The sequence below is a fragment of the Homarus americanus genome, unplaced genomic scaffold, assembly GCF_018991925.1.
Source record: "Homarus americanus isolate GMGI-L3 unplaced genomic scaffold, GMGI_Hamer_2.0 scaffold47967, whole genome shotgun sequence".
Lineage (NCBI taxonomy): Eukaryota > Metazoa > Arthropoda > Malacostraca > Decapoda > Nephropidae > Homarus > Homarus americanus.
The window spans coordinates 2,844,993-2,859,234 of NW_024731965.1; positions in this window are offsets into that span (position 1 = coordinate 2,844,993).

The following is a 14,242-nucleotide window of genomic DNA, read 5'->3' on the forward strand; positions in this document are numbered from 1 at the left end:
CTGGTCGGCCTAATTTATTTATTTAATTAAAATATATAATTAGTTTGTTACAGTATGATATTGGTGAATAACAGTACGCCTCAAAAGCCGTCGCTTCAGTGGTGTCATTTTGTTTACTTTAAAATTGTAAAGATGGTTTTACCAGTGGACGTAATCATTGTTTGACCATTTTCGTGTTTACTGGTTATCTTAAAACTATATATATGTATCCTAGTTAGTTATATATCACATAAATAAAAAGTACTGTTACGCCTCCACAAAAAATAGGACGAGAGTTTTCAGTCTTCAATAGCCTACCAATTTTATCATTGTTTATTTGAACATTATTGATGATAGTGAATACATTTGGAGTGACTTTCACCTGGTAAAGACACATCTGTAATCTACAAACCAACCAATCTTCAAATAAGAACAAGGGAGTGTAGCAACTACTGGGATCTCGCTGTTGTCCTTATCGAAGCAGATTATCCCCAGGTCCTCTAAACAGACTTCTTCTTTTGGCACAAACTTCTTCCCAGAATCTCAATGTGATTTTAGACCATCATGTGGCACCACTGACGTGATCTTTGCTGCCCGCCAGATACAGGAAAGTGCAGAGAACACCATCGTAACCTGTATATTGCTTTCATCGAACTAACAAGGCCTTCGACTCGGTCAACAGGAAGCCCTCTGGTGGACCCTCGGCTGTTTTAGCTGCTCACCAAAATTCATCGCCATTGAGAGGCAACTCCACGATGGCATGAACGGCAGTGTCTGCACAACGGCACCCAGTCAGAGTTCTTCCCCATCAAACAGGGGTTAAATAAGGGTGTGTATGGCACCAACTCTCTTTTCATCTTATTGGCTGCCTTCCCTCGTGACAGTGTCAATTTAGCCGACAGGGTGGACATCGAGTACCGGGTGAATGGGGTCTTTTCAATATAAGATGACTCAGGCAAGAACAAAGGTGTCGGCAGCTTCCATTACTGAACTTCAGTATGCAGACGACCTCACGCTTGTATCACTGGACAAAACACAGGAGATCCTGAACACCTACACAGACGCATGTGCACACTTCGGCCTTAGGGTGAATGTACTTAAGACTCAGATTCTCTTTCAACCTGCCCTGGTTCAGCCACACCTGCACTATCCATCCAGCTTAACGGTACTACCCTCTCTAATGTTACCCACTTTCAGTATCTAGGCTCCCAACCTTCCACCCCACGGACATCGATGGAGAGATTTAGCATTGGATCAGATGTGCATCTCAAGCCTTGGGCAGACGAAATCGTGTCTTCAGGTGTAAAGAGCTGAAATTATCCACAAAGCTGCACATATAGCGAGCAGTGGTCCTGCCTGCTGTATGGCAGTGAGACATGGGTCACATACAGGAGGCACCTCAAGGCACTTGAAAACTTTCACCAACGTAGTCGTTCCATCCTCCGAGTTTGTTGGGAGACAAGAAGAACAAATGCCAGTATTCTCGCTGACACCAACTGTAGGAGCATCGAGGCTACCATTATCCGCGAACAACTAGTTTGACTGGCCATGTTACCCGCATGGACGACGTGTGACATAAAGCAGCTACTTTACAGTCACCCTAACGAATAGTAAATGTAACGCTGGCGGGCGACTGAAAAGGTATAAGGATAGTCTTAAGACAAACCTGAAAAAGTGCCAAATCGACCCCCTCACCGAGTCGATTACTCCCACCGTAGCGCTTAGAGGAGCACCACACGAGAAGGTGTCAGTACTTTCTAGTTAGCCCGACTGCAAACCGAGGCAGACAAGCACCAACGTCGGAAAGACGCTGCCACCCACACTAGATGTAGCTCTCCACATGTGCAACATCTGTGATCGACTCTGCCGGTCCCGTATCGGCCTCTTTAGCCACCTCAGAGCTCACCAACGAAGGTGACATCCTTAATAACTCATATCATTGTATCACAGCTGGATGATCGTCATACTTGATTCCGGTAGACAAAGAAGTAGTAGTGTTGGTTTGGTTGAATGTGTGTGTTGTGTTGATTACCTTTGTGTAATTACATGAGTGTGTGAACTATGTTTACATATTTTGATGAACTTGTGTACAAATTTATACTTTTAACAAACATGACTGCTCAATATATAATTATGGTTTCTTGCTTAGGTGACCTGTGTGACCCATAACCATAAGGTCTTCATTATGTAATAGATCAGTACAGTAATGTGTTAAGGTCTTATTACACATACAAATTAATGTGAATGATGGCTTGTGGTTATTGAACTTGTTGGTCATGTTAGTAGTGTCCGTTGAAGACTACTGGCCGGGGGAGAATACAGGGAGCTGCTGAGTGAGAACAAGTAACAAAGTAGCTTCAGTTGTGTTTACCATACAGGTGCTACTCTACATATGAATGAGTTATGTTCCTGAGGCTCGTTCACAAGTCAAACTTTACTCTTGCAGATACTAAATTTGATGTAAAAAAAAATTATGTTTAGTACCTAACTAACTGGGACATTGTATTTCCAGATGTGACCGAATAAAACTGTCGTGTGATACTGGATGGCTCTGATTAACTCCCCAGTCAACCCAGTTATGCCGTGTGCGATTATAATCATACAAATGATATGAGAGGGACTGGAGGTGGGGGCACGGTGAAGTCAACAGGATCCAACCTACCCAACTTCGTAACGCCCTCCAAAAGCCCAGCAATGAAAGAATGCGAACAAGCGCTACAAAGTGTTAAGTACGAATAAGGGTATAGATGTATGCCGACCAGAACAACCAATAAGTATCACATATGGCCACCTAGCTTGTGTGTGTGAGAGACATAAAAGATAAGTGAACAATTAAGGAGTGCATACACCTCTAACAACACCAGCAGCTGAAAGGTATGGAAAGGCAATGGGTGAATGGGACTCTGTTAACAGTAGTAATAAGATGGTGTACCTTGATAAAGTCAGGAATGGCATGGAACAGGAGAGGTTGAGTCAGAACATACCACTTATAACATCCCTGTTGGAATGTGCCATTCGGAACCTACTTGGTGAAACATACCATTCGAACGGCACGAGATTAAACAATATTCTTAGCTACAGACTACAGACGATTGTTGGCGAGTTGTCACTGCACTGGACACTAAAATTTACCGTCCTGTCACACTAAATCACTGATGCTTGATAGTGGTTGAAGAAACCCAGTCACTGCCCACACACGGTCCTGGTATGCTAAAACACACTATCTTCACTACGCACAGTAAACTGTCTTACTACACAGTAAACTATCTTCCGCTTCTTCTCACAGATAAACTATCTTCACTACACACAGTAAACTGTCTTCACTACACCACAGTAAACTGTCTTCACTACACACAGTTAACTATCTTCGCTATACCACAGTAAACTATCTTCACTATACCACAGTAAATATCTTCACTACACACAGTTAACTATCTGCTATACCACAGTAAACTATCTTCACTACACACAGTTAACAACTTTCACTATACCACAGTAAACTGTCTTCACTACACACAGTTAACTATCTTCATATACCACAGTAAACTATCTTCGCTATACCACAGTAAAATATCTTCACTACACACAGTTAACTATCTTCGCTATACCAACAGTAAACTATCTTCACTACACACAGTTAACAACTTCTGCTATACCACAGTAAACTGTCTTCACTACACACAGTTAACTATCTTCGCTATACCACAGTAACCATTCACTACACACACAGTAAACTGTCTTCACTACACACAGTTAACTATCTTCATACCACAGTAAACTATCTTCGCTATACCACAGTAAACTGTCTTCACTACACACAGTTAACTATCTTCGCTATACCACAGTAAACTATTCGCTATACCACAGTAAACTATCTTCACTACACACAGTTAACTATCTTCGCTATACCACAGTAAAATTCTACCACACAGTTAACTATCTTCATATACCACAGTAAACTATCTTCACTACACACAGTTAACAACTGCTATACCACAGTAAACTGTCTTCACTACACACAGTTAACTATCTTCGCTATACCACAGTAAACTATCTTCACTACACACAGTTAACAACTTCGCTATACCACAGTAAACTGTCTTCACTACACACAGTTAACTATTCACTATACCACAGTAACTATCTTCACTACACACAAAGTTAACAACTTCTGCTATACCACAGTAAACTGTCTTCACTACACACAGTTAACTATCTTCACTATAACACAGTAAACTGTCTTCGCTATACCACAGTAAAATCTTCACTACAATAAAGTTAATTCTCAACTACCACAGTAAACTATCTTCACTACACACAGTTAACAACTTCGCTATACCACAGTAAACTGTCTTCACTACACACAGTTAACAACCTCTGCTATACCACAGTAAACTATTCACTACACACAGTTAACAACTTCGCTATACCAATAAACTGCTTCACTACAATAAGTTAACTATCTTCGCTATACCACAGTAAACTATCTTCACTACACACAGTTAACAACTTCAATAACACAGTAAACTGTCTTCACTACACACAGTTAACTATCTTCGCTATACCACAGTAAACTATCTTCGCTATACACAGTAAAATCTTCACTACACACAGTTAACTATCTCGCTATACCACAGTAAACTATCTTCACTACACACAGTTAACAACTTCGCTATACCAGAGTAAACTGTCTTCACTACACACAGTTAACTATCTTCGCTATACCACAGTAAACTATCTTCGCTATACCACAGTAAAATATCTTCACTACACAGTTAACTATCTTCGCTATACCAGTAAAATATCTTCACTACACACAGTTAACAACTTCGCTATACCACAGTAAACTGTCTTCACTACACACAGTTAACTACCTTCGCTATACCACAGTAAACTATCTTCACTACACACAGTTAACTATCTTCACTACACACAGTTAACTATCTTCTTCACTACAATAAATTCTCTTCGCTATACAGTAAACTATCTTCGCTACAGTAAACTTACTTCGCTATACCACGTAAACTATCTTCGCTATACCACAGTTAACTATCTTCGCTATACCACAGTAAACTTTCTACACTAGATTGTACAGTATATCCGACAGGCTCTTACTATATTTCTCTCGCCAATTTAGGAAATTGTCTCTTTGAGACGTTATGTCTATTATTCAATTATGGAAGCTCGTGTTGTGGTAAAAATCTTTCGAAAAAGTCTTCACTCACTGGAGCACACCACGTCGTCGAGGCGTTGGGTATCTATGGCAACGTTGTTAAATATGTCAGGCCAATACAACCAGATGGAAAACTCGAAAATTACTGTTTTGTCACGTTTAAAACGCAAGAAATGGCACTGAGCCTGGTGGCTGTAGGACAAGTTCTTGTCAATGACCGTCCCCTAACTGTGGAACTGGACAGAACCGTCCCTATCATCCCACCACCGTCTCAACCAGATGTGACCAACGCACCACTGGCCCAACCAGATGTGACCAACGCACCACTGGCCCAACCAGATGTGACGAACCCAACATCATCACAAAAATATAATAATAAATTGTTTATAAGACACCTTCCACCAAATATTTCGATGGAAAATAAAAGCTTACTTCGAAAATTTTGGGAATTTGGATAAATTTGGATAAAAGTGGACAAAATTATGGCTTTATCATTTATGAGAACGTTGAAGGGTTAAACCAGGCCTTGAATGCTCTCACACGTGATCGACGGCAGTGTCATCGATGTGGAACTGCCGCAAGAAGGAGAGGGCTGTCAGATCTTCATAGGTGGTCTAACTAACCGGCCTAATGAAGACGAGGAAGTACAAGAAAAACTTTGGAGTTCGCACATCCTAAAGTGGCAGAGACAACCCCAGAGGTCAGCCTGCTCACTTTGCCTTTGTTACCACAGGACTAAAGAAGAAGCCAAGAGCGCCATCAACGCCTCTGAAATAAATATGAATGGGCGGCGTATGTATATCAATATTCCAAAAAATAAAAATTTCCGTAATGGAGCACAAGAGCAGGCAGCCCCAACAGAAATTAGTGTCAATTTGAAGAGGAAATTAAGTGAAGAAAACAATTCTCCCAAAAATGTCAAAAAAATCTGCCAACAGGGTACTGAGGTCGTACATGGCGTTAAACGTAAACTACACGAGGACGCGTCGCTCACTCCCCCAAAACGCCCAAAACAATAGGGCACGGACAGCCAGGACGAAAAGCTGTCTACGGCAGCTCAAATTAATATACAATTGTTACCCAAAAACTGTACCCGGGAAACCATCCAAAATACTTTTGAAAAATATGGAACGATAAAAAATATCTGGTTAAATAATGGGGATCCATATGATTCATATGGGTATGTAATTTACGAAAATGTGGCAGAGGCTCAGGCCGCAGTGTTTGGTGGTCCACATTTTATTGATCACCAATATGTAAACGTTGTGATGGCGAAGGGCCTAAAAGTGTTAGTGGGGGCTTTTGATCCAACCACCACTAATGAAGAAGTGGCCGCGGCACTTTCAATTGGCCAAGTAATCAATTGCCAAAGACCAAAAAAATCAAGGTTTTGCCTTGTGGCATTTGCCACAGACACCTAGGAGGAACGCGCACTGGACGCTGGTTATACCGTCCTCAAGCGGAAGAGGACATTCATCGTATCCATAAATAATCAATAAAACTGAAAAGAGAAAATATTGGTGGTGGAGAAGGAGAAGCAAAGGAGACTAAAATAGAAAGAAAGAGAAGAAGACGGAGGGAGAAAGGAGGGTCAAGGCTGTAGGAAGGGCTGTAAGGTGAACCAGAAACCTTTCGATCAGTCATGTAACAATACTATATTAGGTGAGCCATTTTTTTAAGTATTACTGTAACAACAAAATAGGAGGACAGATGCAAAATATCTTTAAGTTGACACTAAATTTTAAAAGATTGAATTATAACTCATAAATAGTGTACTATCACGTTCTCATGGCAATGCTACAAAACAATGGCAGTGCTCAATAGCACTTTGTCAACTTCATTTTAAAATAATTGTATTTTTAATATTAATTTTCAATCTATTATCTTTCTATCATTATACTGTACAGTACTGAGAAAGTAACAAACAACTATTATTCTTTACTTTAAATGCTTAACATATCTTTGTGAAGATCACATGAAGACTTGTATTACAACAACATTGTCAACAAGTGAGGACAATGTTGCTATTGTAACACCAACATTAACACACAAACAAAAATCTGTAAAGCAGAATTTGTACTTGAATAAGAGACAGCCTTTATAGGGTGGTTTTACCCTCTAGTTTTAAGTAAACAAGAAAATTATATGATCTGGCTCTGTTCAGGTGAAGGACTTTGTTGGTGGGGTGAGTGATACAGGACTCATACACTGTATCTCTCTGAGGCTCACTGTTATATGACCTGATGGGATATGATTTAGCCATTGTCCCGTGTGTGTGTCACGACAAGAAGTGGCAAGTCATGTGTGTTTAAATTTGTCACTTAAAGAGGAGGTGGTGGGTTGGTCATCTCAATTCCAGTATAGTGGGGGGCTACTGTTCACTGGCAGCTATGGGTCCCCTGCTCTTTCTCTCCCCCATATGAATCGTGCACTCATATAATCGATGAGGACCACCACCAACCACCTGCCTGCTGCTGGTACTACTACTGCTACTTAAGTTCTCTGTACCGTCAATAAGTATCACCATTAACATAAGAATGACGGTAGGTACAGTAGGTGTACTGGACGAGACAGCCAGCCAGCGGTTACCTGTATGTGTGTATATCTTCCCCCAGGTAATGATGTGTCTGTTAACCTGTCCGAGTCATTCCCGTCTCTAAATTTGTGGAATAATGAAACCTAGAGTATGGTGAGGTGGGGGTGAGGGGGGTAGAAAGAGAGACGGCGAGGGAATGTGAAGGAGGAGAAGGGGAGAAAGGGGGGAGGAAGGGTGAGGAAAGGAAATAACGGAACGTTGCAGGCACCCCCCGTACTCGGGTGAGAGGAAGAGGAGGAGGATGACGCGACTGTAAACATTTGTTCCGACACAGTTACACCTCTGTCCTGTGGCAGTGAACAGTGATAGCACCCACATGACTCTGACCTATATATAACTGTTAATGAATATGATGCATCTCTCTGTGTCCTCTTGTTCCACCTTAATACACCCCATGTTGTACTGCTTCCCTCCCTAATCATATTAATGTATATCAACACCATGAAATATGTATATACTTATAATATATATGTAAAATAAATAAATAATGAAGTGATAACCTTGGTAACATTCTAACCTAACCTCACTTAAGTACCGCCTCTTCTAACCGCTTCACTCACACATTCTTCTTCACACTCTTTCTTCCTTTTCTCTCCTCCACTAACCCTTCTTTCAACTTTTATTCTACAAAAATAAATAACCTGGAGCGACCTAACGATAAGAGGAGGAGGGAGGAGGAGGTGAAGGAGGGGGAGGTGGAGGGGAGAGAGGGTACAAAGGGGGCAGTAAACCTGACTCATATCACCCCTGTCTGCTTCCTCACCAACCCCCTATTCTCCTCACTCTTCCCATCTCTCAAACTGGGGCCCATTAGTACCCCACCACTATTAGAACGGTTAGATTAAGTCAGACTGGGGCCCACGAAGACAGGGCCCAGTGACCAGTAACACACACACACACACACATGACCTCCAGTACGAGAGAGAGAGAGAGAGAGGTGTGGTCCTCTGTAATCACTGTACCATTATTGTATCACCACGCTGTATGGACACACGTCAGGTCTTCTTACAGCCAACAATAGTCTCCCTTCACAATACTAGGAGTGACGTCAAGTATCTATTGTAATATGACACTAGATTACTTCCTAAGACAAGAATAATTTTGTATCATTATTTCATTATCTTCTTGTATGTATGTATGTATGTATGTATGTATGTATGTATGTATGTCTTGAACAGTCAACGCTCCCACCAGTCATCACCGACTGGGCTTCACGTACACAACACCGACTGACTGTTTAGGTAAATGAGTGCACGAACAGTTAAAAATAGAATGGTTCTTTACGGGACTGTGTAAAAACAGTTGATTTGATTCACTGGGGTAGGGGTAGGTAGGTGGGGTGGGGTGGGGAATGGATTAGGAAGGGTTAGGAAGGGTGAGGAGGGGAGGTAAGGGGTGGGGGAGGCGACGGAGAGAAATCCCTGTTTTTGTGGAAGAGATTGAAGGCTGTTTTTTTCTGGGTCAGTCATCACTTTTATACAATGTTGTTGATGCTCAGGTCCTGCCACCCTGTAGAGAGAGAGAGAGAGAGAGAGAGAGGTCTAATAGAACTATCGCTCATTAAGACTGGGGCGCATTAGCACAGTGAACTATGAAAAGGGATGCCTATTAGAAAAGCACACTATGAAGATGGGGCCTATTAGGACTGCGGCCCGTTTAAGCAGCGACCTGTGACAGACCACATTTAGCGGCTGACACTAGAGCTCACGTGGGACGTCAGCACATGAAACACCAAACTATAGCTGACGTCTGTTAATACTTGTTGTAGGCTATATTACTGTCAGCTGTCACTCAAACACTTTAGAGAGAGAGGGGGGGGGCACCTCCTCAGCGCCACAACAACTGAGGGAGACGCTATATTTAGCTCCATAATGACATGTGGCCTTTATTGGTTGCAGTGTGGAGAAGTGTTTTGTACTGGGTAATTTAAACTGAGGCCTATTAGAACTGAATTACACTGCGAACTACCTGTTACAGAAGAACCACGACAGACCCCCCCAACAAACGATGCTTCTATGCATTATATAATAAAACCTAAAAAATACACACATGTCTGCTTAGTTATTCATTTTTCAGACAAGAATAATCAAGACCTACTCCAACATGGATTTGTGTATTTCCTTAATAATAATAAGCATAGTAATAATAATAATAGTAATAATAATAATAGTTGCAGTAGTAGTAGTAACTTAAACAGTTAAATTGTACTTACCGAGTAGAGGGAAGGAGGAGGAGGATGAGGATGTTGTCAAATATGAACACAAGGAAAAAAATAAGTCACAGTGTAATTTCCTCACCTACCTGCAACATCTAAACGTCACTTAACACCACTTAAATAATATACCAGATTAGATTTTCCACTTTCTTAATATATTTTCCATCCAACTATACATTTTCATTATATACCAAAATAAATCACTGCAAACTTCCAGGAATTGAATATTTCAGGGTAATTTTTTTTAACATAATTATAAACAGGTATAAATTAATACCTCATTAACAGTTCACTTACGTAATATTTTTAGAAAAAGATTTTAAAAGTTTCGTGAATACTCTACAATAATAGCGAGATAATTAAATAAAAGATTAAACATTGAAGGAAGGGATTTACTTTGATTTTTCTTTCTGGGGTCATGGTTATGGTGTGAAGGAAGGAAGGATTCAAGGAAGGAAGGAGGAATGGGGGCAAGGAAGGTAGACCAAAGCAAACGTTTCAAGAGGGAGCAACACACCACCACTAGCAGCAGGAGGAGGAGGAGGAACAGGTCAAGAATGTGTGTCACCCAACACCACACACCTTACCCCAGATTCCTCTACCTCTTGCCAATTTTCCGCTTTAAATTCCGCGTATTCTTACAAATCTGGTCCAATCCTGATGCTAATCTACAACTATGGGACTGGCTAATCATCTACTTGCCAGAAATTTATGGAAATATTTGTGTTATATCAAATAAAATCTGGCATCTCAGATTCCCAGCCACTCACTAAGCTTCGCGGGCAAGACGAGTTTCCATTAACAAACTTTAAAATCATTTGGGAGGTTTGTATGGTAAGAGATGACAGCTATAAGTTATAAAAAGTGCCCTAGGAGGTGAGGTGAGGCACTGGCACTGTTGGAGGTGCTCATTTCCTTGTAAGGTGAGGAGGGAGGGGACCCCACGTTACAGCAGCATGGTGTGAGTTAAGTGATGAAAATAAACACAGTTATTCCTCACATAATTCACTAATGTTATCATACTCGAGGAGATAACAAAGACCAATAACACAGATTATCTTACACACCCACACGAGGGAAACACTTCATTAAATTACCTTTATATAATACACTCTCCACTGTAAGGTCCCAGAGAGGAGAGAGCGAGTCACTCCACACACCACACCAAGCTGAGCCTCCCCAGCACACTGAGTGAGACAGTTCACCACACCACCACCTAGTGTTGCCAACTCTTCTTTTACTCAACTCTACACTAAGTCACGAGCGGGACTTTAACTTAATTAAGGACGTAGCAGTGATAGACAGTTTTATTACAGTTAACAGTTGTATAGTTAACTTCTATCTCTCAAAAAGCTATGGTTCCGCTATAACTTATACGCTATATTGCCTTAGTAAATTAATTATTACTTTATGATAGATTACCACAGGGAATGTTTAAAATAAATCATCTCCACTAATTAGTTTTTTTAAGTAGATGGTGAAAATAAATGTATAAAGTTATGTGAACGTGTGTACTGTGCCAGTGACCGAACTGCTTGTAGTGGGCCGAGTGGCTTGTTAGGCATTTGTGAAGGTCTGTGATTGGCTGGGGACAGGGGGGACGTAACTCATCCACCAATCACGTCCGTTGTTACTCGACCAATACCCATTCATTCTTAAATAGTGATACTGTACTACTACTGTGATGGTGCCGTTTGGAGACACGGGTTACCACAGGAGTGTAGGAACACGTTACCATAACTGTACCTGTAGTGTCTTTGCTTGTAGCCTTTTTACAATAGCTATTTATGTACATTATTTGTTTTGATGGGGAAATATGAGGGTTTTTAACCCCTAGGCTGTGGGTCACGTCCTGTGGTGTGTCTGTTCAGCTTGGGTCATGAGTCTCAGAGATGGGGTCAATTCATTTTTGTCAATTCAATTCAATTCCAATTCAGAATAAAATTTGAATTAATCAATTCCAATTCAATTCAATTCATTATGGTCGATATTTCATTCAGTTCAATTCAAATGCTTTTCAATTCAAAATCAATTCTAATCTACTATTAATCTAATGGAAAGAAATAAAAGTTTGAGGTTTCAAATTAACTTCTTTATTTATCAAAATGCTTTACCACACAAACAACCACATTCTTCACCAACCAAAAGTTCAAATGGTTTAATTCTTTGTATTAGTAAACAAAATATGAATGAGTCCAAGTTACTGAGGATTGCATCTGATCATCATAAGTTGCTCAAATCTTTTATTGCTTAAATTGCACCTCTCTGGCCTGGAGAGCTTGCCAGCAATGGAGAACAGTCGTTCCACAGGAGCCGATGTAGCAGGAATGGCCAAGTACTTTGCTGCCAGTCTGGTGAGGGCAGGAAACAGCAGTTGCTTGGCCCTCCAGTAGCCAAGGGAATCACCATCTTCCTGTAGACATGGCTGGTTGAGGTAGAGTGAGACCTCAGTGATGGAGTTGGTCTTGGTGTAGAAGACCGGTTGGCCAGGGCAAAGAACTTGTTCCTCTTCATCAGTGGTGGTTCAGCAAGTGTCTGTTGTTGCAGGATCAACACTGCCTGGCTAGATTATGTTGCTAAGTAGGTATTTTATCTTTCACTCACTCACACATGAGAGCCTCCCAGTCCCTTCTCAGCTTTTGTGATGAAGACATCTCACCCTTGGTCTTGACACGAGTCACCATGTGTTTCTACCCCTCAACCCCCTAGCTCAAGTCTAGTATTGTGATTAATTACTGGAGCATTAATAAGGAATATTAATAGTAATAACATAGTAAAGGAAGTGTCCTGTAACTCATATTGCCTACAATTTAGTGTTGTTTACCTCGTACTATTGCATTACACATGCCAATTGACAAATATTCTCAACTCTTCCTAGCCTGTGTTGCTAACCTGTGGTAAGGACATACAGTATTGGGGGCACTGACCATAGTCCAAAGCCCAGGGGTTAAATATGGATAAAATTATAAAATATTCTTATGAAAATGATAAGTTTTGCTCACTGAATAAAGTGGTGTGATATTTCCTGTATGTCAAACGAGAGCCACGAACAATGGGAGAAAAGATACTATGTATGGTAGGAGGTAGTGGGGGGGGGACCTAGGCAGTGCACCTTGGGGACGGAAAAGATGCCACAAATAACAATACCGTAGATCAATCGAGCGGAAGATATCAGGCGCCAAACTTAAAAATCATGGCACGGAAAGATCCAGGTTCTAGCAGAATCAATAATACAAGTAAGCTTAAATGACAACTTAATTACTGACTACAATGTTGTTCAAAATATCAATACTGTACAAGTTCTCCTCTCCACCCTGATCAAGGATGTTAATATGGTAATTACAGTACCTAATGACTTCTGGTAGAATTGCCTTCATTTTGTGACTCTCTTTACTCACCTCTTGTAATATTTTTACCTTCATGTTCGGTGTTATTTTGGATGTACCGAAGCAGTTAACATTGTCAACTTCCAATTCCGAGTGGATGTGTGTTTTTCGAACAAAATATAAATGTGTTTAAGCTTAGCACGTCCTCATAAGGTCCGCCGCTCTCACAGTATTATAACTACCTCGAGTGAATATTTTAGCAAGAGACGTCCTTAAAATTGTTTGTAGGAGTAAAAAAAGATGAGGTTGCCCTTCCTGATATAATATCAATCATTATTCACAAGTTTTCAATGAAACATAGACTATAATTACATACATATTTTATACACATTGCAATGTTACTTTGCCAAACAAAAACATTAGATAATGTAAAACTCTACTTCCTTGATAACAAATATAATCAACATAACAAATAAGAAGTAATACATACAAAACTATTCACAATAATAAATAATACACAAGTGGGCTTAACAGGTTTAATGACAGACTTATTGGAACACTTAGGAAAGGTTAGGCATCAAGATATCCCTTAATCTTGAAATAAAATTTACATTTTGAGTACAGTAGCCTATAAATACAAGTTCCACCTTACCAGTAGAGGTATAGCATATTGCACGTGCATTCTCGAGTTAGTACCTTCGTGTGCTGCCATGTTCAAAACTACCGCATTTGATAACTATTCTTTAGTTTAAATGTCAATATTTTAACAATAACTCTCTTCCACGTACAAGAGTAAGTGAACATACTGCACTGTACTGGTGTGAGCGAGTTGTGGCACGAAGGATAATTTTATATTTTGACATTTTTTCCTTCCATATTTCCACACTTTTTCAATTATATTTATTCATGTATAATACAATACAATATACCAAGTACTGTATATAATTGCAACT